At 40.0% G+C, this 21,116-nt stretch overlaps 1 protein-coding gene across 1 annotated transcript in view; it reads right to left on the bottom strand.

Moving 5' to 3' along the window:
* Positions 1 to 21,116, bottom strand: part of TLK1 (tousled like kinase 1) — a 309,224-nt gene that overhangs the window by 286,879 nt on the left and 1,229 nt on the right. The gene's annotated exons all lie outside the window — the stretch shown is intronic.

The following is a 21,116-nucleotide window of genomic DNA, read 5'->3' as shown; positions in this document are numbered from 1 at the left end:
ATTTTAGGCGTACATAAAAGTGCAGTCCACCACAGTTTTGCGCACCTTTGAAAAGAAGAACAATGCTGAACAGAGTCCAGACGGAGTTCGGAATAACTCTGCTGACTCATTATAGTGAATGGACCCATCTGGGGTTTCATCTGAATCACGTCATTTGGAGATGTAAATGGAAATTGCAATGTAAGTGCTCAGTGTAGAGCGCAAGATAAATATGATTCCAAATGTTATGTAAAATGTTCCGAATAAAAGCTTCAACTCAATCCACAAAAAAGCAAGCGCCTGCTCAGGTCCTTCATCTGTCAATGGAAATACTGGGGTCTGCCATGTTACCGATAGCACAAAGGCTCTGGAAAACCACTATGGCTAATCACCCCCCAAAAGAAATCCAGATAATTCTACGCTCCCAAATCTAAATGCCCCTCTCCCTTCTGAGCCCCACAATGTGCCTAAACCATAGTTAGCGTCCACATGTTTGGCAAGGGTATAATTTCCAAAATGGGGGGATTCTGCTATTCTAGCACTTAGGGGCTCTGTACATGGAGTCTGCAAACTATTCTAGGAAAATCTCCAGGAGGCAAATAGCCCTCGGCCTTTCCCGAGTCTCACTGTGTGGCTAAGCAGTACTGTGCAGTGACATATTGGTTATTTCCCTGTTCAGCAGAAATTGTGTGACAAATTTGGGTGCCATTTTGACCCATTTCCCAGTGTGAAAATCTAAAATCTGGAGATAAAACAGCATTTTTGTGGTAAAAATTGAATTATTTTTTCTTCACTGCCCAATGGTGTAAAATTGTGTGACACATTTGTGGTGTCAATATGATCACTGCACTACTAGATGAATTAATTGAGAGGCATAGTTTGTAAAATTGGCTCACTTATGGAGGTTCTGCTGTTTTTACACCTCAGGGACTCTCACAGTGGATCATGGCATCCAAAAATCATAACAGTAAAGTTTGCACTATAATATGGTGATCCTTCGCTTCTGAACTTTACACTGTGCCTCAAAATTCCCAATTACATGTAGGTTATTGGCAGTATCAGGAGAACGTCATGGGGTTACAGCAACAAAGAGGAGCCAGAAGACCGCAGCATCTGATTGCTCTTACTCCTGCACTGAAAAGAAGCACTTCAACTTCTTTTTAAATGGTGTTAATTTATTTTTGCAGTACAGGGGTTAATCGGCTATGTTGAGAGTCTGGGCTCTCAGCTGAGTATGGTTAGCCACTCCTATATCCTATATAATCTGGGTCCTGACTGTCATGCATCGTCAGAGCTAGCTTATGCTGTATGGCTGCGAGGATAGTTGTTTAGTGATTATATGAGAAGGTGTATGGTGAGTTTATCAGTGACTCTTGCTTGGGTTTGTAAGTGTGATAATTCCCTTTCCTTCTCCTACTTTGGTTTTTCCCCATCCTCCACTCCCCAGTGCATTCCTCTTTTATATGTGAGTGAATATTTGTATGCCTGGTATTTTCAGTTGCCCTAGTTCATGTTGCCTTGTTCGTCTTCTTGGTGTACTGCAGTGCACAGCTGCTCCCCTCTTCCCTGAGTGGGGGAAGGGTACAGACGGAGGGTGGATACAGGAGATAAGGCAGGGTACGTGGCCTCGGCATCTTCACCTTCAGAATTAACCCAGGAAATAGGGCGAGCTAGGGCACCCCCTAGCATTAGGGACAGAGAAGGAGCCCCTGGTCCCGGGTCACCCGACAGCTGAGTTGTGACAGAGAAATTGCACAACAAAATGAGAGGTCCATTTTTTCCTATAAGCTATTATAAAAATTTGGGGCTATAACAACGTTTTAGCTGTAAAAATGTAATTTTCTTTCTTAACTGCCCAATGGTATAAATTTCTGTGAGGCACATGTGGTGTCAACATGCACTCCTAGATAAATTCATTGAGAGTTGTAGTTTGTAAAATTACATAACTTATGGTGGGTTTCCGCTGTTCTGGCACCTCTGGGACTCTGCCAATGTAACATGGCACCCTCAAACCATTCCAGCAAAATCTGAACTTCAGTATGGTGCTTCTTCCCTTCTGAGCTTTGTACTATTCCTCTAAAGTAGTTTGCCTTGAGCACAAACAGTAGTTTCCCCCCACATATGGGGTGTCGCATACTCAGGAGAATTTGCATAGAAAATTTTGGGATCCATTTTCTTCTGTTACTCTTGTGAAAAATAAAATTGCAGCTAAAGTAAAATTTTTGCGAAAAAAGAAAAATGTAAAAAAAAATTCCACATTGCTTCAGTTCTCGTGAAGCACCAGAAGGGTTAATAAACTTCTTGAATGTGGTTTTGAGCACTTTGAGGGGTGCAGTTTTTAGAATGTTGTCACTTTTGGGCATTATCTGTCATATGGGGCTCTCAAAGTCACTTTAAATATGATGTGGTCCCTAAAAAATTGTTTTGTAAATTTTGCTGGAAAAAATGGAAATTGCTGATCAACTTTTATCCTTTCTAGCTTCCTAACAAAAAAATTTTACATTTCAAAAATTGTGCTGATGTAAAGTAGACTTGTCGTAAATGTTATTTATTAACTACTTTGTGTGACATAGTTCTGTTTTAAGGGCATAAGAACTAAAAGTTTGAAAACTGTGAAATTTTGTAAATTTTCGCCAAATTTCTGATATTTTCACAAATAAAATAATTTCAAACAAATTTTGTCTCTATTATAAATTATAATATGTCATGAAAAACAGTCTCAGAATCACTGGGATCCGTTGAAGTGTTTTAAAGTTATTACCCCATAAAGTGACACTGGTCAGATTTAAAAAAATGAGGCTTGGTCATTAACTTACAAAGTGGCTCAGTCCTTAAGGGGTTAAAGAGAGTTGACCCACAGACACAACCCATTTTTTTAAGCTTAGTCTATATGGATTAAGCTCTTCTAACCTCTGATAATCAGCGGTAATAGCCAGGCGAAGATGCCTCCAGGAATTCATGTGTGAAATGAATAGAAGCCATACTAGTGAATAGGAGACAAGGTGCAGTACCTGACAGCAACCACGAATCAACACGAGTTCCACTCTAAATATTGCCAAATCCAGCAACTGCCAGCATATACCAGCTGATTGTGAGAGTGTCAAGTGGTGGACAGTCGCAAACTGATATTCATAACTTATTCTATTTAAATCCAGCAGTAGTGCAGTGCATCCCCTTATCTATCCAATGGCTAGGTGATCAATAAGGAAGTACCAGAAAACTAATTTAATACACGTGCAGGCTTGATACTTCAGTGCTATTTTCTGTTCTTTCTCATAGAAGTGACACCCACCTATTATGACAGCCATATGAACTAATCAATTTAAAGAGGACCCACCACCAAATGTTTAATGTTGAACTGGACACACAATATAATAGTGGCTGCAGAGTAGAATGAAACTTTTTTTTTTTTTCAATTTCACCACTCCGTGGTGGGGGCGTGTTTTTCTTTTCTCAGTGTCTTGCTGCCTGTTTATGATTGGTCAGCATCATACAGGGAGAAGAAGTACACGCCCCTAGTGAAAACTGTTTAACAACAACTTGGACTTCAGAAAAGTTAACTGTCAAATACTTTTATCTCTGGGAGAGGCGAATACAAAAAAAGCTATTATTCCCTTTATATACGGTACTTCCTAACAAACCCATTTTGGTGGCTTATTGATTTTTGAATATGCCTACAATCAATGTTATAATTCGGCTTGTGACATGCTTTTTGCTGAGATTTTCAAGGAGCTGGTGGTGACACTACTCTTGCAAATCATGTTATTCATGCCCACAGGGGCGTGATAACATCATTAGTGGGATGATTAGTCTGTGGAAAGCAACACCCCCACAATTAGTCACCCGCTAATTAGCATATCACAAGGCCAGTTATAAAATTGTTTTAGGCATTTTCAAAAATCATTAAGACAGGAAAAAGAGCATTGTTAAAAAATATACATTGCTAAGAAAATAAAAAGAACACTTTAACGGCACAATGTAACTCCAAGTCAATCACACTTCTGTGAAATCAAACTGTCCAGTTATGAAGTAGCAACAATTGTGAATCAAATCCTCACGCTGTTGTGCAAATGGAACAGACAACAGGTAGAAATGATAGGAAGGTCCCTTGTACTCCATCTACCTCCATGGTGCCCCATATGGCTCTATATGCTGTAGATATGCTACCATAAAAGCAATGCATCCTTATGGAATCCCACAGGAAATATCTCAGTATGCCCCCATATAAAAGCATATTACAATAGGACCCATAAAAGTTTGTGCAGCTGGGTGGGTATACACACTTTTGTCCATGAGCCTCATATGATTTTGTGCAAATGGTGGTTTAAAAAAACTGTAATGGGTCATAATTGTAACCGAGCTCTTTTATATAATATATTATTATTACTTATAATATTATATACAATATTAATACTAACAGTACATAAAATATCTGGTAAATTATCAATTATTGTTTTTTTTCCAGATAGCTCTATTAAAAATGTGTAGTAGTAAAACAATAAGGAATATTGCTAACAACAGAACAAAACGTTCGGCACTCTTATCATTTTCTGCATTTCTTAATCTCCGATTTAAAGGGGGTTGGGTAGCATCTTAGAACAAGTGGCAGTAGGTTAAATGCCACATTCAGCTAAGATTAACCTTGTCAAATAGCATTATGAATCTATTAGTAGTGACACCAACAATTGGAGGCACGAACTGCCCCGTTTCCGTGTGATTAAGCTGTCATCATCGCTGCTTTTAACTTGTCTTCTTAAGAAGTGATTGTTTCATACAAATAGGAAATATTGTACCTCACTTTTAATTCATTCAGTATAGCTACAATGTAACCACAGAATTTATAATGTATTCATGCAGGGTGGATACACTCTAGATTTTTTGCCAAATATTCTGCTCGGACGACTACAACGGTATTAGCACAGTGGACAAGATTTAACCCCAAAACATCCACACGGTGCATGATCCACCAGGAAATCCACCTGCCGTTTTGATTTTAAATCCAAATGTCAATTTATGATGCAAAATTTCACTGTGGATTTCCCCCCATTTCATTGACTAGGGTGAAATCTGCAGCAAAATAGGTGATAAGGAGCAACTGGGTAGTTATCTGCAGCAAAATAGGTGATAAATAGCAACATGGTAGGGAATAACTATTAGATCATTAGGACTCCGACCAATGAGACCCCCACTGATAGCCAAAATGCATTATTATTATTATTTTATTTTTTTTATGTGAACCTGACAGCTGATGTATGCTTTCTGATCCAGGGGGCAACCTGTGTAAGCTACAGGCTGTATTATTTTAGCCAGGTACGTTTGACTCTGAAACATTGCGGTGTCAAGCCGTCAGGGACCGAAGCGCACTGTAGACTAGTTGGACAGGCAGGTACCCAACAGCTTCTCCCTGCCCTCTGTGCCTACATGTGCATATAGGCAGAGACTGATCAATCCAAGGCAGTGGGTGAGGAGAAGCTGCCTGTGACCACCTGATCGACTAGTCTGCAGCAAGGCTTGGTCCCTGGTGGCTATTAAAGGGAATCTGTCCGGTTATTTTTGTCTACTCTACTAATAGTATCTTGAAATAAGGCTTGGGAATCCTTTTAGGATATGTAACTTTTAAATTTTGTTCATTGCTGTAAGCACCTAAAAATGTATTGTCGCACCCAAGGAGGTCAAGCATATGTTAATGCCAAATGAATATTCACCCCTTCGCCCACCTATAAGCCTGTCCACCCCTGCCATTGTCAGTGATTCAGGAAGACTGCCGTATGCCCAAGAATTGCATCACAATCTTCGGAGTGGCGGTTAGCTCTCCTGACCTGAGCGTGATAGCTGCATAGAAATACATGTTGTCACGCATGAATGAGTACCCTCCAGAGTGGGTGAGACATTTTTGTAAACTTTTGATTTATCGGTTTTGCCACAACCCTATAGTTCTAAAGTACCAAAGTAAGAACTATGTAATTGTCATGACTCTGTTGCCAGGTGTCCCGGGACCAGGGGCTCCTTCCCTGTCTCTAACGCTAGGGGCACTTCCAGATTACTTCTGATGGTGAAGATGCCGGGGCCACAAACTTTGCCTTAGCTCCTGAGTCCGCCCTCAGTCTGTACCCTTCCCACACCCAGGGAAGAGGGGAGTAGTAGTGCACCATAATACACCAACCAGACTAGCAAGGCAATACGATCAGGGGGAATGGAAAATACCAAACATACAAATATACTCACACATACAACAAAGGAATGCAGCGGCGATTAGAGGATGGGGTAAAACCAAAGCAGGAGAAGGATAGGTATTATCACACACTCAAACACTAACAACAGTCACAGATATACTCACCAAACGCCTTCTCCTATAATAACCAACAACAACCTCCAGCCATGCAGCATAAGCTACCTCTATTAATGAGTGCTAGCCAGGGCCCAGATTTTATAGGCTCGGAGTTGGCTAACAGTGCACAGCAGAGAGCCTTAGCTCCAGGACCTCTCAATTGAGCAGATTAATCATTGCTCTGCCCAAAGAAATTTACACCAATTAATAAGAAGGTGAAGTGCAGGAGTAGGAAAAATCAGACGCTGCAGTCTTCTGGCTCCTCTCTGTCTCAGTAAACCCATGACAGTAGTACTCTTCAATAGAGACACAGCCAGCCCAAGTGTTGCAGCCACAATAGAATCACTAACATGGCCTGCTGAGCTGGACACATGCCATGTTCATACTGTGCATTTTGTAACTGGAAACTGCAAATGAAGTCTGTGGAAAAAAATGTTTTGAAAAACTGCACAAAACCAACAAATGTCACCTAAATCATAAAAGTCTTGCTTTTCTGCAGCATTAATTTCCACCACCAAAATCAGACAGGGCACTATGATAGCACCAAAAAGATAATTCTTTCGGAGCACCATCATGTATGTTGTAAACAGGAAGATGGATCTCGAGGTTTAACAATTCTGGCAATACAGATTGGTCTCCAATCCTCTTATGTCATATATAAAGAAACTTGAGACCTCGGCTTTCTGTTCGGTGAAGACTTTATATGCCCCTAAGCTCCAATGTTTCAGCTTGTATTGAATTTGATACTGACTGTTGATAAAGGAGCGGAGAACCACGGATGCGATATGTGGGGCATATACACTCACAGTTTAATGGCATGCTGAACTCTCAAGCTTATTTGGCTAGGACGGGTGGTTTTATGCTTCCCCTTTAATTAAGAAATGTATACATCAATTAAAATAGTGCAACTGGAAACAGTATTGTATGAATTAATGCAAACTTCAAATTACAATGAAGTAATTATTACAGTCGGATATCCAGGTAGGAAGTCAGGAAGGCATTTTCCCCCATAAATTAGTAAATGACTCACCGGGGCTTTTGTTTTTGTCTTCCTCTGATTTAGCATAACAAATTTATAATTAAAAACCGTTTGACCTTAACTGCCCTTTGTCTTTTTGTTTTACACCTTTATAAATGTTACTATTTCATTCCATGAATAATATTATCTCATTTAATCAAATACAGATAAAACTTATATTCAGCAAAAACATATTTATACAGGAATGCAATCAGCAATTCTGTATACATATAACATGGGGCAATTCCTAGAATGTCACTGCATGCACATGCATAGTTACATTTTGGCTCTGCACAACTTTGCAAGGACCCATAATGTCTTTGGGGTCTTATGATACTGCATGCTTCAAGCCTAAAGGTGAGCATATACTGTACATTAAAAAAACTGCCTGGGCAAATAACCTGTCATGGGAGTGCCACGACATGGAGGGACCATAAGATCACGGCGTCTGGTTTCACAAACTCCTGCACTGATGAGAAGTGTTTCAGCATCTGATGTGTTAGGGTGCTGCAGTGATAGAATCCATAATGGATCAAAAAATGGTTTCGGTCAGAGCTAATGTCACGACTCTGTTGTCAGGTGTCCCAAGACCAGTGGTTCCTTCCCTGTCCCTCACGCTAGAGGCACCCTAGTTCACCCTGTTCCTCATATTACTTATGATGGTGAATATACAGGGGCCACGTACCTTGCCTTACCTCCTGAATCCTTCCTCAGTCTGTATCCTTCCCCACCCCTGGAAGAGGGGAGTAGTAGTGTACTGTAATACACCAGACTAACAAGGTCGTACGAACAGGGATAAAGGAAAATACCAATCATACAAAACTACGCACATAAACATCAGAGGTAAACACCGGGGAGTGGAGGATGGGGTTAAACCAAAGTAGAAGAAAAGGGAATTATCACACACTCAAAACCTAGCAATAGTCACAGATAAATCCACCAAACACCTTCTCCGACAACAACCACCAACAACCTCCAGCCGTGCAGCATAAGCTAACTCTGACAATAAGTGCTAGCCAGGACCCAGTTTATATAGGAGATGGGAGTGGGGAGCAGTGCACAGCTGACAGCCTTAACACAGGAAAGCTTCCAGGAGCGCTCAACTGAGCAGATTAACCCCTGCACTGCTAAAATAAATTTACACCATTTAATTTGAAGGCGTAGTGCCTCTATCAGTGCCGGAGTAGGAGAAATCAGACGCTGCAGTTTTCTGGCTCCTCTCTGTCAGGGTAAACCCGTGACAGTGCTATTGATTTATTAAATAAAAAATAAAATGATGGTTACTCATTAAATAATATGCTGGACATCACAATTACCACATTCCTTGAACGTAGCTCAGCCTCCCTGATGATGAAATATAGTATATTTTTGCTTGCTATAGGATATGTGAAATATGTTCTGTTCAACTAAAGGTTGTTTATTTAATGTAGGCAAGATTGGTTCCTTAAAGAGTTTGTCCATTTTTGGCACACAAATCTGCAGTCACTCTATGTGACTGCAGACTTGTGAATCCTCACAGTACGCATAGTACGCTCTGTCAGGATTTTTAGGTGCTGACACTAAGGCCAAGCAGTCATCTGACCACCATTATAGGATATTTGTATGGAGCGAGACTATGCACATCTAATCGGAATGTACCTGGGAGTATGTATATCGAATACTTGCATTCAGATGATCACCCACTCCCAGCACCGGCAAATCCTGACAATGCACACTGCGAGGATTCACAAGAGTGACTGCAGACTTTTGTGCCAAATCTGGACAAGCCTTTTAAGAAAGATGTCATAATAAGACAAACCCTTCACAAATTACAGCTATCCCACTGATCAACTGACCACCAGTTGGCTGCTGTAACAAAACAAAAATAGCTGCTATCACCTGAAGCTGTGTAGAACCACATGATTTCCCTGCAGCTGCTATCTTAGCTTGGTTTCCCAGAGCCTTTTGGGTTTAGATATTGCTGTCTCCAAATGGATCTTAAAGAGTGGTCATATCACAGCTGTGTGATACCAAAATTATATTGCTTTCAGACTGAAAAAAAAAGGTATTTAATGGACAAGGGCAGACATACTACATGTGCAATCTGCACAGTTGCCAAGTAGGAGAGGGTGTCCATTGCTAACTTAAAAACAGCTTGTTACTGTCAATTTGATTCTGCGGAATTAACTTAAATGATAAATGTCATGTTTCACAATTAATAGGGAGTCATTACAGAATTAATGGGGTTGTCCAGCCTTAGGGTTCAAGTCTGTAGTCACTCTTTGTGACTGCAGACTTGTGAAACCTCAGAGCGTGCTGTCAGGATTCTCTGGTGCTAGGATCGGATGGGCGCATGACCGCAAGTATGTGATTTGCACACATGTGGTCACGTGCCGACTAGACATGTGTGGCCTCACTCATTTCAAGTGCATTGAGCGAGGCCAGATATGTCTAGTAGGAATGTGGCCTGAAGCATCGGAGAAACGTTATAACTCGTAGTGCACACTCTGTGAGGATTTACCAGTCTGCAGTCATGTAAAGTGACTGCAGACTTGTACCCTAAGACTGGGCAAACCCATTAAAGAAGTTATCCACTTTCATGATACTGACATGTATCCTATATCTGTGTTTGTCCCTACATATGGAGCTACCTAAGTTTGTCCATTCTTTTTCCTTTTTACTTGAAGTGATGCACATTTAGGGTAAGTTCACACAGGGCGTTTTTGCTGCTTTTTTTCCTGCAGCAAAACCCGATCTTCTTGGCAGGAAAGAAGCTGCGTCAAAAAACGCAGGTTTAGGTGCGTTTTTGGTGCGTTTTTTTTCTCTTTGTCCATGCTAATGTCCTTGCATTTTCAGCAGCAAAAACGCGGCAAATACTGATACCTGCATTTTTGTTGCGTTTTTTCAAGTCAATGGGTGAAAAAACGCAGCAAAAACGCTGAAAGAAGTGACATGCTCTATGTCCAAAAAACACAGCAAAGCACAAAATACTGATCAAACAAAAAAACAATGTGTGTGCATGAGATTTCTGAAATATCATAGGCTTTGCTGGTATTGTAAAAAGCAGCTGAAAATTAGCATAAAAAAAGGCAGCAAAAAAATCGGAGCAAAAACGCCCTGTGTGAACTTACTGTCAGGGAGAGACTAGGTGAGCGAGAGCTAATAACCCGGGCCCCTGCAATTTCCCTCAGACTAGGGAAATCCTGACTGACCCTCTACCTGAAGTTTACACTGAAGGTTTGCATGTCCAGGCCTTGAACCTCACCCTGTCTCCTGAGCTCAGCCCTAGGCTGAAACCTCCGCCCACCACCCAGTGAAGATGTTATTCCCCAATACCCACAGTTAGCACAGACAAGGATAAAGGAAAATATACACCACGCCGCAGTCACTCAGGAATACACTATAAATGTGCAGGGCAAAATAAATACAAATATAGGAAAGAGTAAATAAGACAAAGGAAAATACACCACCAGCAACGAATCTCCAACCACCAGCTCTCCTCACCAGACCGAGATAACAACGCACAAGACAGAAGCTATAATCGGCGACGCCCAATGATCAGGAGAGCTATTTAAAGGCAATGGGCATGGCCCAGCTTCCAATCCGAGGATCAGGTAAATTAACCCCGGAACAGCTAGACAAAATCTAGCCGACGCCAATGAGCAAATAGTGGTCAAAAGTGGAACTACCGCTGTCTGTCGGACGAACTGGTTTGAACAGCGTCCGACATGACACTTACACTTAGAAGGGTTTTTTTTTATGTAGACAGACACTTTTCAAAAACAAGCCTTGGGGGCAAGGTATATTAGTATACGGTAGCCACTCAAATGAATGTAACATGTAGACAGATAAGGTCCACTAGGATGAGAACCAGTCTTGCAAGCAGCTCACTCAACACCTTGATTCTCCCTTCTGCTACAACCCCTGGCAAAAATTATGGAATCACTGGCCTTGGAGGATGTTCATTCAGTTGTTTAATTTTGTAGAAAGAAAAGCAGATCACAGACATGGCACAAAACTAAAGTTATTTCAAATGGCAACTTTCTGGCTTTAAGAAACACTAAAAGAAATCAAGAACAAAAAATGTGGTAGTCAGTAATGGTTACTTATTTAACCAAGCATAGGGGAAAAATTATGGAATCACTCAATTCTGAGGAAAAAATTATGGAATCACCCTGTAAATTTTCATACCCCAAAATAACACCTGCATCAAATTAGATCTGCTCGTTAGTCTGCATAAAAAAAGGAGTGTTCACACCTTGGAGAGCTGTTGCACCAAGTGGACTGACATGAATCATGGCTCCAACATGAGAGATGTCAATTGAAACAAAGGTGAGGATTATCAAACTCTTAAAAGAGGTTAAAGCATCACTCAATGTTGCAAAAGATGTTAGTTGCTCACAGTCAGCTGTGTCTAAAATCTGGACCAAATACAAACAAACTTGGAAGGTTGTTAAAGGCAAACATACTGGTAGACCAAGGAAGACATCAAAGCATTAAGACCGGAAACTTCAAGCAATATGTCTCCAAAACAGGAAATGCACAGCAAAACAAATGAGGAACGAATGGGTGGAAACTGGAGTCAACGTCTGTGACCAAACTGTAAGAAACCGCCTAAAGGAAATGGGATTTACATACAGAAAAGCTAAACGAAAGCCATCATTAACACCTAAACAGAAAAAAACAAGATTACAATGGGCTAAGGAAAAGCAATCGTGGACTGTGGATGACTGGATGAAAGTCATATTCAGTGATGAATCGCGAATCTGCATTGGGCAAGGTGATGATGCTGGAACTCTTGTTTGGTGCCGTTCCAATGAGATTTATAAAGATGACTGCCTGAAGAGAACATGCAAATTTCCACAGTCATTGATGATATGGGGCTGCATGTCAGGTAAAGGCACTGGGGAGATGGCTGTCATTACATCTTCAATAAATCCACAAGTTTATGTTGATATTTTGGACACTTTTCTTATCCCATCAATTGAAAGGATGTTTGGGGATGATGAAATAATTTTTCAAGATGATAATGCATCTTGCCATAGAGCAAAAATTGTGAAAACGTTCCTTGAAAAAAGACACATAAGGTCAATGTCATGGCCTGCAAATAGTTTGGATCTCAAGCCAATTGAAAATCTTTGGTGGAACTTGAAGAAAATGGTCCATGACAAGGCTCCAACCTGCAAAGCTGATCTGGCAGCAGCAATCAGAGAAAGTTGGAGCCAGATTGATGAAGAGTACTGTGTGACACTCATTAAATCCATGCCTCAAAGACTGCAAGCTGTAATAAAAGCCAGAGGTGGTGCAACAAAACACTAGTGAGGTTTTGGAGTGTTTTTTTGTTTGTTTGTTTTTCATGATTTTATAATTTTTTCCTCAGAATTGAGTGATTCCATAATTTTTCCCCTACGCTTGGTTAAAGAAAGTAACCATTACTGACTACCACATTTTTTGTTCTTGATTTCTTTTAGTGTTTCTTAAAGCCAGAAAGTTGCCATTTGAAGTGACTTTAGTTTTGTGCCATGTCTGTGATCTGCTTTTTTTCTACAAAATTAAACAACTGAATGAACATCCTCCAAGGTCGGTGATTCCATAATTTTTTCCAGGGGTTATATATATATATATATATATATATATATATATATATATATATATACCCTAAAGGGGCCTATGGGCAGAGGATTTGTTTTTTTTGTTTTTGTGAGACAACTCCAAAATACAGTACATATCTTTCCGTCAATTCCTAATTTTGGCCTCTGTCCTTGGTTATCTAGAGACTGTGAGTATATGTTCACATCTCTATAGAAAAATTCTGCCATATATCAGTGCATTTTCCATGTTATAAATATGCATGCGTTTTATGCATATGTTTTTTCATGTAAATGTAGATGCAAATTGCTCCTATTCAGTTGAAATGCGTGACATCTGCAACTAATCTTCGAGATACAAGGTACGCAGCATTCTTTAAAAATTGCAATAATTATTTCCATAATGTTAGGCTGGGATTTTAAAAAATGTCTTTCAATTAAATATTTAATTCTTTTTTTGTGGTGGGTGGGGGGTGCAGAAGTGTGAAATTCTGCACTGAAGATAAGCACCCATATATATATATGTATATTTCTGATTTTTAGCTTTTCCTGTGGGAACTTCAGAAAATATTTTCCTAAAAGCCTGATAACCAAAAATATAATAACAAATAATATGTTAGAATTAGAAATTAATTGGTTTTATGCACTCTTTTTTGTATTTTTTGCAGGATTCTAAATATTTGGCGCACTCAACCAGGAAGTAAAATGCTGGATAATTAATTATGATGATTAGATGGCATAAAGCACGACAACCAGCGGTTTTTTTCTTTTTTTCATTTAATCGCCAGAGTGATATCACTAATGCATCTTCCCTGTCACTAATAAAATACCAGCTGCCATCTTCTCTTCCCGTTGCCGCTCCGGTCTTGTTCTGCCACCTTGGGTCTGCAGCTCCTGAGTGACCAGAAGTCAGAGGTAACAGTCATAAATTCTCATTACAAGTCTGACGTACATTGAGAAGCGACTTCTGGACTGGACTTCTGGAGCGATCCGGCAGGTCACCACTAGCAGAAGACGACCAGAGCGGTGCGGGGAACAGAAGAAGACGGCGGCTGCTAAGTATAATACTAGGGGCAGGGAACGTGCATTAGTGATACCATTCTTGGGGTGAAATAAATGTAAAAAATGCCTGAGTGTTGCTTTAATTTATAAGCAGTGAACATTGGGGAAGGGGAGAATTTTATTAATGTATAGATTTTATAGATGTCATAATAAAACATTTATTAAAAGAAGGACACGTAAACCACCCGCCAACAAAACCCATTTGATGACATTTTTAAAAAGAAAAAAAAAAAGAAATATTTTTGCACTGCCTCTTTTTACCTTAAGATCCGCCGTTCCTCTAAAAGTGCATTATTATGTATTTTTATGTCTAAAATATAGGCCAAGTGTGTTAGTCAGACCTGTTTCCATGGCACTCTTCTGAGCAATCCCCCTATCATTGCTACAGTTCATCTGTCTGTTATGAAATTGAAATCAACACAGTCATTTATTACGTGGGGCGAAGTGAAAGACCAGGTTATTACAGCAATGAAAGTCGTGCAAGCTGCGTATTAGGAAATAATACGATGATCATCTTCTAGCTGTTGCATTGTTATTACAGTCCTTCAAATATCAATTACTAAGGATGCAGAGTACAAACACAGGACTTATTATTTGAGACCACATACCCTATCATTTAATATTTTGATATTTCTTTTTTTTAGATTTTCACATAACCAAATACAGCATAACCTTGGGGTATTTATTGCCCGCTTTTTATCACCCTGTTTTTTTCTTCTCCCATAAATAGTAAACCCTTCAATCCCCACTACTCTCCTCTCCTAAGTAACCTCCATCTATAGAAGTTGAGACTTCTTTACACTTCAAGTCTACAGTTTCTCTAGGTGACTGCAGACTTGTGAATTCGCACAGCACGCGCAAGCCGTGAGAATTCTCAGGTGCCTGGTTAAGCGTGCCTGTGATCGCAAGTATACGATTTCCATACATGTGATCATGTGCCGACTAGACATGCGAGGCTGGACACGTTTAGTTGAAATGTGACCAGAAGTATGCAAATGGCAGCGGAAAGTCCTGACAGTGTGCAGTGCATGCGTTGGGGGATTCACAAGTTTGCAGTCACTGACTTGACAACCTCTTTAAGTTTAACTTTTTATCTAGAGGACAAGTCCATGAACTTAGAGGTCTAAAATTAATATATGAGCTCTGTGTTGCTCATATACAGGTGCCTTTCAGAAAATTAGAATATTATCAAAAAGTTAACTTATTTCAGTTCTTCAATACAAAAAGTGAATCTCATATATTATATAGAGTAATTAAAAACAGAGTGACCTATTTCAAGTGTTTATTTCTGTTAATGTTGATAATTATGGCTTACAGCCAATGAAAACCCAAAAGTCATTATCTCAGTAATATGAATACTTTAAACACCAGCTTGAAAAATGATTTTAAAATCTGAAATGTTGGCCTATTGAAATGTATGTTCAGTAAATGGACTCAAGCTCCTTTGGCATCATTTACTGCATCAATGTGGCGTGGCATGGAGGCGATCAGCCTGTGGCACTGCTGAGGTGCTATGGAAGCCCAGGTTGCTTTGATAGCAGCCTTCAGCTCGTCTGCATTGTTGGGTCTGGTGTCTCTCATCTTCCTCTTGACAATACCCCATAGATTCTCTGTGGGGTTAAGGTCAGGTGTGTTTGCTGGCTGATCAAGCACAGTGATACTGTTGTTTGTAAACCAGATATTGGTACTTTTGGCAGTGTGGACAGGTGCCAAGTCCTGCTGGAGAATGAAATTTCCATCTCCAAAAAACTTATCGGCAGAGGGAAGCATGAAGTGCTCTAAAATTTCCTGTTACATGGATGAGCTGACTTTGGTCTTGATAAAACACAGTGGACCTACACCAGCAGATGACATGGCTCTCCAAACCATCACTGATTGTGGAAACTTCACACTAGACCTCAAGCAGCTTGGATTGTGGCCTCTCCACTTTTCCTCCAGACTCTGGGACCTTGATTTCCAAATGAAATGCAAAATTTACTTTCATCTAAAAACGACACATTGGATCAATGAGCAACAGTACAGTTTTTTTTCTCCTTGGCCCAGGTAAGACGCTTCTGGCTTTGTCTATTGGTCATGAGTGGCCTGACACAAGGAATGTGACACTTGTAGCCCATGTCCTGGATACGTCTGTGTGTGGTGGCTCTTGAAGCAATGACTCCAGCAGCAGTCCACTCCTTGTAAATCTCTCCCAAATTTTTGAATGACATTTTTTTACCAATGCTTTCAAGGCTGCGGTTATCCCAGTTGGTTGTGCACCTTTTTCTACCACACTTTTTTCTTCCACTCAACTTTCCATTAATATGCTTGGATACAGCTCTCTGTGAACAGCCAGCTTCTTTAGCAATGACCTTTTGTGGCTTACCCTCCTTGTGGAGTGTGTCAGTGACTACCTTCTGGACATCTGTCACGTCAGCAGTCTTCCCCATGATTGTGGAGCCTACTGAAACAGACTAAGGGATCTTTTTAAATGCTTTTTTTAAATTATTCTACTTTATTGAGATAATTATTTTTGGGGTTTTATTGGCTGCAAGCCATAATCATTAACATTAACTGAAATAAACACTTGAAATAGATCACAATGTTAGTAATGACTATATAATATATGAGCTTCACTTTTCGTATAGAAGAACTGAAATAAATTATAAGTCTGCTGTATTTGGGTCTGATACTAATTTAGAGGGTCTGGTTTGGAATGTGAAAATTAGGGGTCTGATATTAATAAAGGGCATCTGGTCTAGGGACTGAAAATTATTTTAGAGCCTGATCTCGAGTGAGATTTATTTTTTCTTTTCTTATGTAGAATCTGATTTAGGGGTCTTAATACATTTTTGGTTTGGGGGTCTAAATTATTTGGATTTCTAGTATGTGGTTCTGAAATACTCTTGGAGTTTAAATTAATGTTGGGGTCTTTAGATTCCAACTGATGTCCAAAACCAAAAGTTAAATACTTAATCCCTATTATTAAAAACCTATCACCAGGTCAAAAGTGCCCAGTTTTTGCTCTTAGTTTATTCCCTATGCTCCCCTGAGCATGCAACCCATACTTGTATAGATAAAAACAAGACCCCACGCGGCTCCATTGATGGCAATATAAAAAAAGTTATGGGTCTCGAAAAATGGTGACACAAAACATTTTTTTTTTACAAAATACTGACATTTTTTAACCCCATCATGACCTTGGGATTTTCCGTTTTTCCGTGTTCGTTTTTCGCTCCCCTCCTTCCCAGAGCCATAACTTTTTTATTTTTCCATCAATTTGGCCATGTGAGGGCTTATTTTTTGCGGGACGAGTGGTACTTTTGAACAACATCATTGGCTTTAGCTTACTAGAAAACGGAAAAAAAATTCCAAGTGTGGTGAAATTGCAAAAAAAGTGCAATCCCACACTTGTTTTTTGATTGGCTTTTTTGCTAGGTTCACTAAATGCTAAAACTGACCCACCATTATGATTCGCCAGGTCAGTACGAGTTCATAGACACCTAACATGACTAGGTTATTTTTTATCTAAGTGGTGAAAAAAAATTCCAAACTTTGCCTAAAAAAAAAAAATTGCGCCATTTTCCGATACCCGTAGCGTCTCCATTTTTCATGATCTGGGGTAGGGTGAGGGCTTATTTTTTGCGTGCTGAGCTGGCGTTTTTAATGATACCATTTCGGTGCAGATATGTTTTTTTGATCGCCCGTTATTGCACTTCAATGCAATGTCGTGGCGACCAAAAAACCGTAATTCTGGCGTTTCTAATTTTTTTCTTGTTACGCTGTTTAGTGATCAGGTTAATGCTTTTTTTTATTGATAGATCGGGCGATTCTGAACGTGGCGATACCAAATATGTGTAGGTTTGATGATTTTTTTTTTATTGATTTATTTTTGAATGGGGCGAAAGGGGGGTGATTTAAACTTTTATATTTTTTTTTATTTTTTTCACATTTTTTTAAACTTTTTTTTAACTTTTGCCATGCTTCAATAGCCTCCATAGGAGGCTAGAAGCTGGCACAACGCGATCGGCTCTGCTACATAGCAGCGATCATCAGATCGCTGCTATGCAGCAGAAATGCAGGTGTGCTATGAGCACCGACCACAGGGTGGCGCTCGCAGCTACCGGCGATCAGTAACCATAGAGGTCTCAAGGACCTCTATGGTTACTCTGCAGAAGCATCGCTGACCCCCGATCATGTGATGGGGGTCAGCGATGCGCTCATTTCCGGCCACTTGGCCGGAAGCGCCGGTTAAATGCCGCTGTCAGCGTGACAGCGGCATTTAACTAGTTAATAGCGGCGGGTGAATCGCGATTTCACCCGCCGCTATTGCGGGCACATGTCAGCTGTTCAAAACCACTGACATGTCCCGGCTTTGATGCGGGCTCATCGCCGGAGCCCGCATCAAAGCGCGGTATCTGACCTCGGACGTACTATCCCGTCCGAGATCAGAAAGGGGTTAAGCTAATAAAATTGTAAAAAAAGCTATACATGTTTGGTATCTCTGTAAGTATGGAGTATCATATTTCCAGGTCATTTTTACTGTACAATGAACACCCCAAAATATAACCCCTCCTAAAAAAATGGCGGAATTATGGGGTTTTTTCACCATTTCATCACATTTGGAACTTTTTTTGCCATTTTCATTACTCTGTATGGTAATATGAATGGTGTAATCCAAAACTACATCTTGTCACGCAAAAAAACAAGTCTTTGGCTATGTGCACACGTTGCAGATTAGGCTTAGGAATTTCTGGTGCGGATTCTGCCTCTCCTGGCAGAAAACGCACCTGCAGTTTTTTGTGCGGTTCCTCAGCGTTTTTTTGTGTGTTTTTGCTGCGGTTTTCTTGCGGATTTGCTGCGGTTTTTACCCCTGCGGTTTTCTATAATGGAGTGGGTACAAAAACGCTGCAGATTCACAAAAAAGAAGTGACATGCTATTTCTTAAAAACCGCAGCATTTCCACAGTGGATTTTCCGCAAAGTGTGCACAGCATTTTCTTTTTTCCATTGATTTACATTGTACTGTAAATCAATTGCGGATCTGCAGCGTTTCTGCACCTCAAAAAATGCTGCGGATCCGCAGCAAATCCGCAACGTGTGCACATAGCCTTTATATGTATATGTCAGTGCAAAAAATAAAAAATTTTGCTATTTATAAAGGGAGAGGAAAAATTGAAACCGCAAAAATTACCAGTACTGTTGGATTATTTTCTTTCTTATGACCTAGGATGATTAAGGTTTCCTTCATAGATGTTATCAACTGGTCTACTTTTTTGGTTTCATTCCATATCACTACCCATTTTGTAAATGTTTTCCATTGATAGGCTTTACTTAACACAACCAGTATACTGTATTAATGTATTCATAAATATCGGTGACCTCTGTCCAGATGACACATCCAAAGCCTTCGCCACTTCCACTAACATAATTGGACTATCTATCATCAACCTTTGATCACCACAAAGCACAGAGAGTTCTACTTTAAAGGGAACGTATCATCGGAAAATGATTACAATGGTTGATAACAGTGATATACACAACAATCATAACAGCCAATGTCACAGCGTCCCCTCCCTTCACAATGATCTTCGCACTCTCATTAGATGCTACAGGGCAAAATATTGATTATCCTGTGACTTAAGTCTCCCATACATATTAGACTAAGGTCAGCCTAATCTGCCAATATTGATGAATTTGGCCGACAGTCTAATGTGTAAGGGGGCCTTGACACATGATTATTGATTAGTAACCACCATGTCCAATTTTGGACTGCCTATGGTTTTGTTCTCTAGAGATAAGCCACTGCCAGAGATGTCTGATGGAGGCTCGCTCATATAGAACACAGACAGGAACACTCAACAGAACAAGCGCCCCTTTGTATGCAGGAGTTGGGTGAGATAGGTGCCGGGCGAACAATCAAGTGATTCATCATTACTCCAATGACAATCTAAACTGCATGGGAGGTTTCTGTCACCTGTCAAGGGGGAATATATTAGGCAGCAAGTGAATAGTTAGTTAATGTGTTGGAAGACTGACAAACATGTGCACGAGCAAAACTAAACATATGAGTGACTCTTCCAAAAGCCGAATTGTGATTGCAAGATAACTGGTTCAATGCATCTCCAAACTAGCAGACCTTTTGGGGTGTTCCTGGAATTCAGTAGTTAGTACCTACAAAATAAAACAAGGAAGAACAGGCAATAGACCGACTACAGAGTCATTGGTGCCCAAGGCTCATTGTGGCCATCCGGTCAAATTCGACATAAGATCTACCGTGGTACAAATTGCTGGCTGTCTAGCAAATATCTATCTATCTTTCATCTATCCACACATCAATATCTATATTCTGTATATAGCACCCTAGAAACCTCTCTACCTAGTAAACCCCAACACAGGGGCAGATTTACTAGTTCTGTTTAATAGTTAGACAATATAACTCTAGAACAGGCTGTCTTAAAATGCACACCACTTGTCACAGAGGCTCATACCGGATGCTACATTGGGTGTGTCTTTACATGGTTTAGTCACCTATTAGTTGGCTTAGCTTTAGAGTCCTTTTTAAGCCAAAACCCCAGAGCATACCTTTAATAAATTTGGGACCTGATTCACCAAGACTGGCGTTTTGATGAACAGTGCACTGGAGTAAGAGGTGCCAAATTCATTCCAGTTTCTGGTTGAAATATAAGCGTGCACCACTTTGGCTCATCTTTCAACCAGAAATTGGAATACTTCTCCGTTATAATTTATATGGCGGAAATTTTGATGAATTTATCAGCCACGCTGTACCACTCACCCTTTTCCAAAGAGCTGGCCACAACTGGTATAAAAGCATCAAAAGACTAGTATAAAAAAAATGCCATTTCAAACAATGTCTCGCCAGAATTCGGGTGACACTGTTTGCCGAATCGACTCCTTGCTATATTATATAAACGCATTTAGCTACATCCCCAAAGTGGTTATAAAAGCATCTAAAACTTTCGATAAATGTGGAACATGGAACATTTTAGTTAGGAACAGAACATAGCTCTTTTAATAGAGTCTAATTTTTTTTGTTTAAATCCAAGTATAATGATTTAGCAATAGCACAAATGATTTATAATCTTGTTAATGAAAAGTGCTGACAATGCTTCTAATTTGCATGGTACAGCCAGTGAATTGTTGCATTGATTTTTTGATTTGTTGCA

The sequence above is a fragment of the Ranitomeya variabilis genome, chromosome 7 (assembly GCF_051348905.1).
Source record: "Ranitomeya variabilis isolate aRanVar5 chromosome 7, aRanVar5.hap1, whole genome shotgun sequence".
Classification (NCBI taxonomy): domain Eukaryota; kingdom Metazoa; phylum Chordata; class Amphibia; order Anura; family Dendrobatidae; genus Ranitomeya; species Ranitomeya variabilis.
This window is presented reverse-complemented; position numbering and strand designations above follow the sequence as displayed.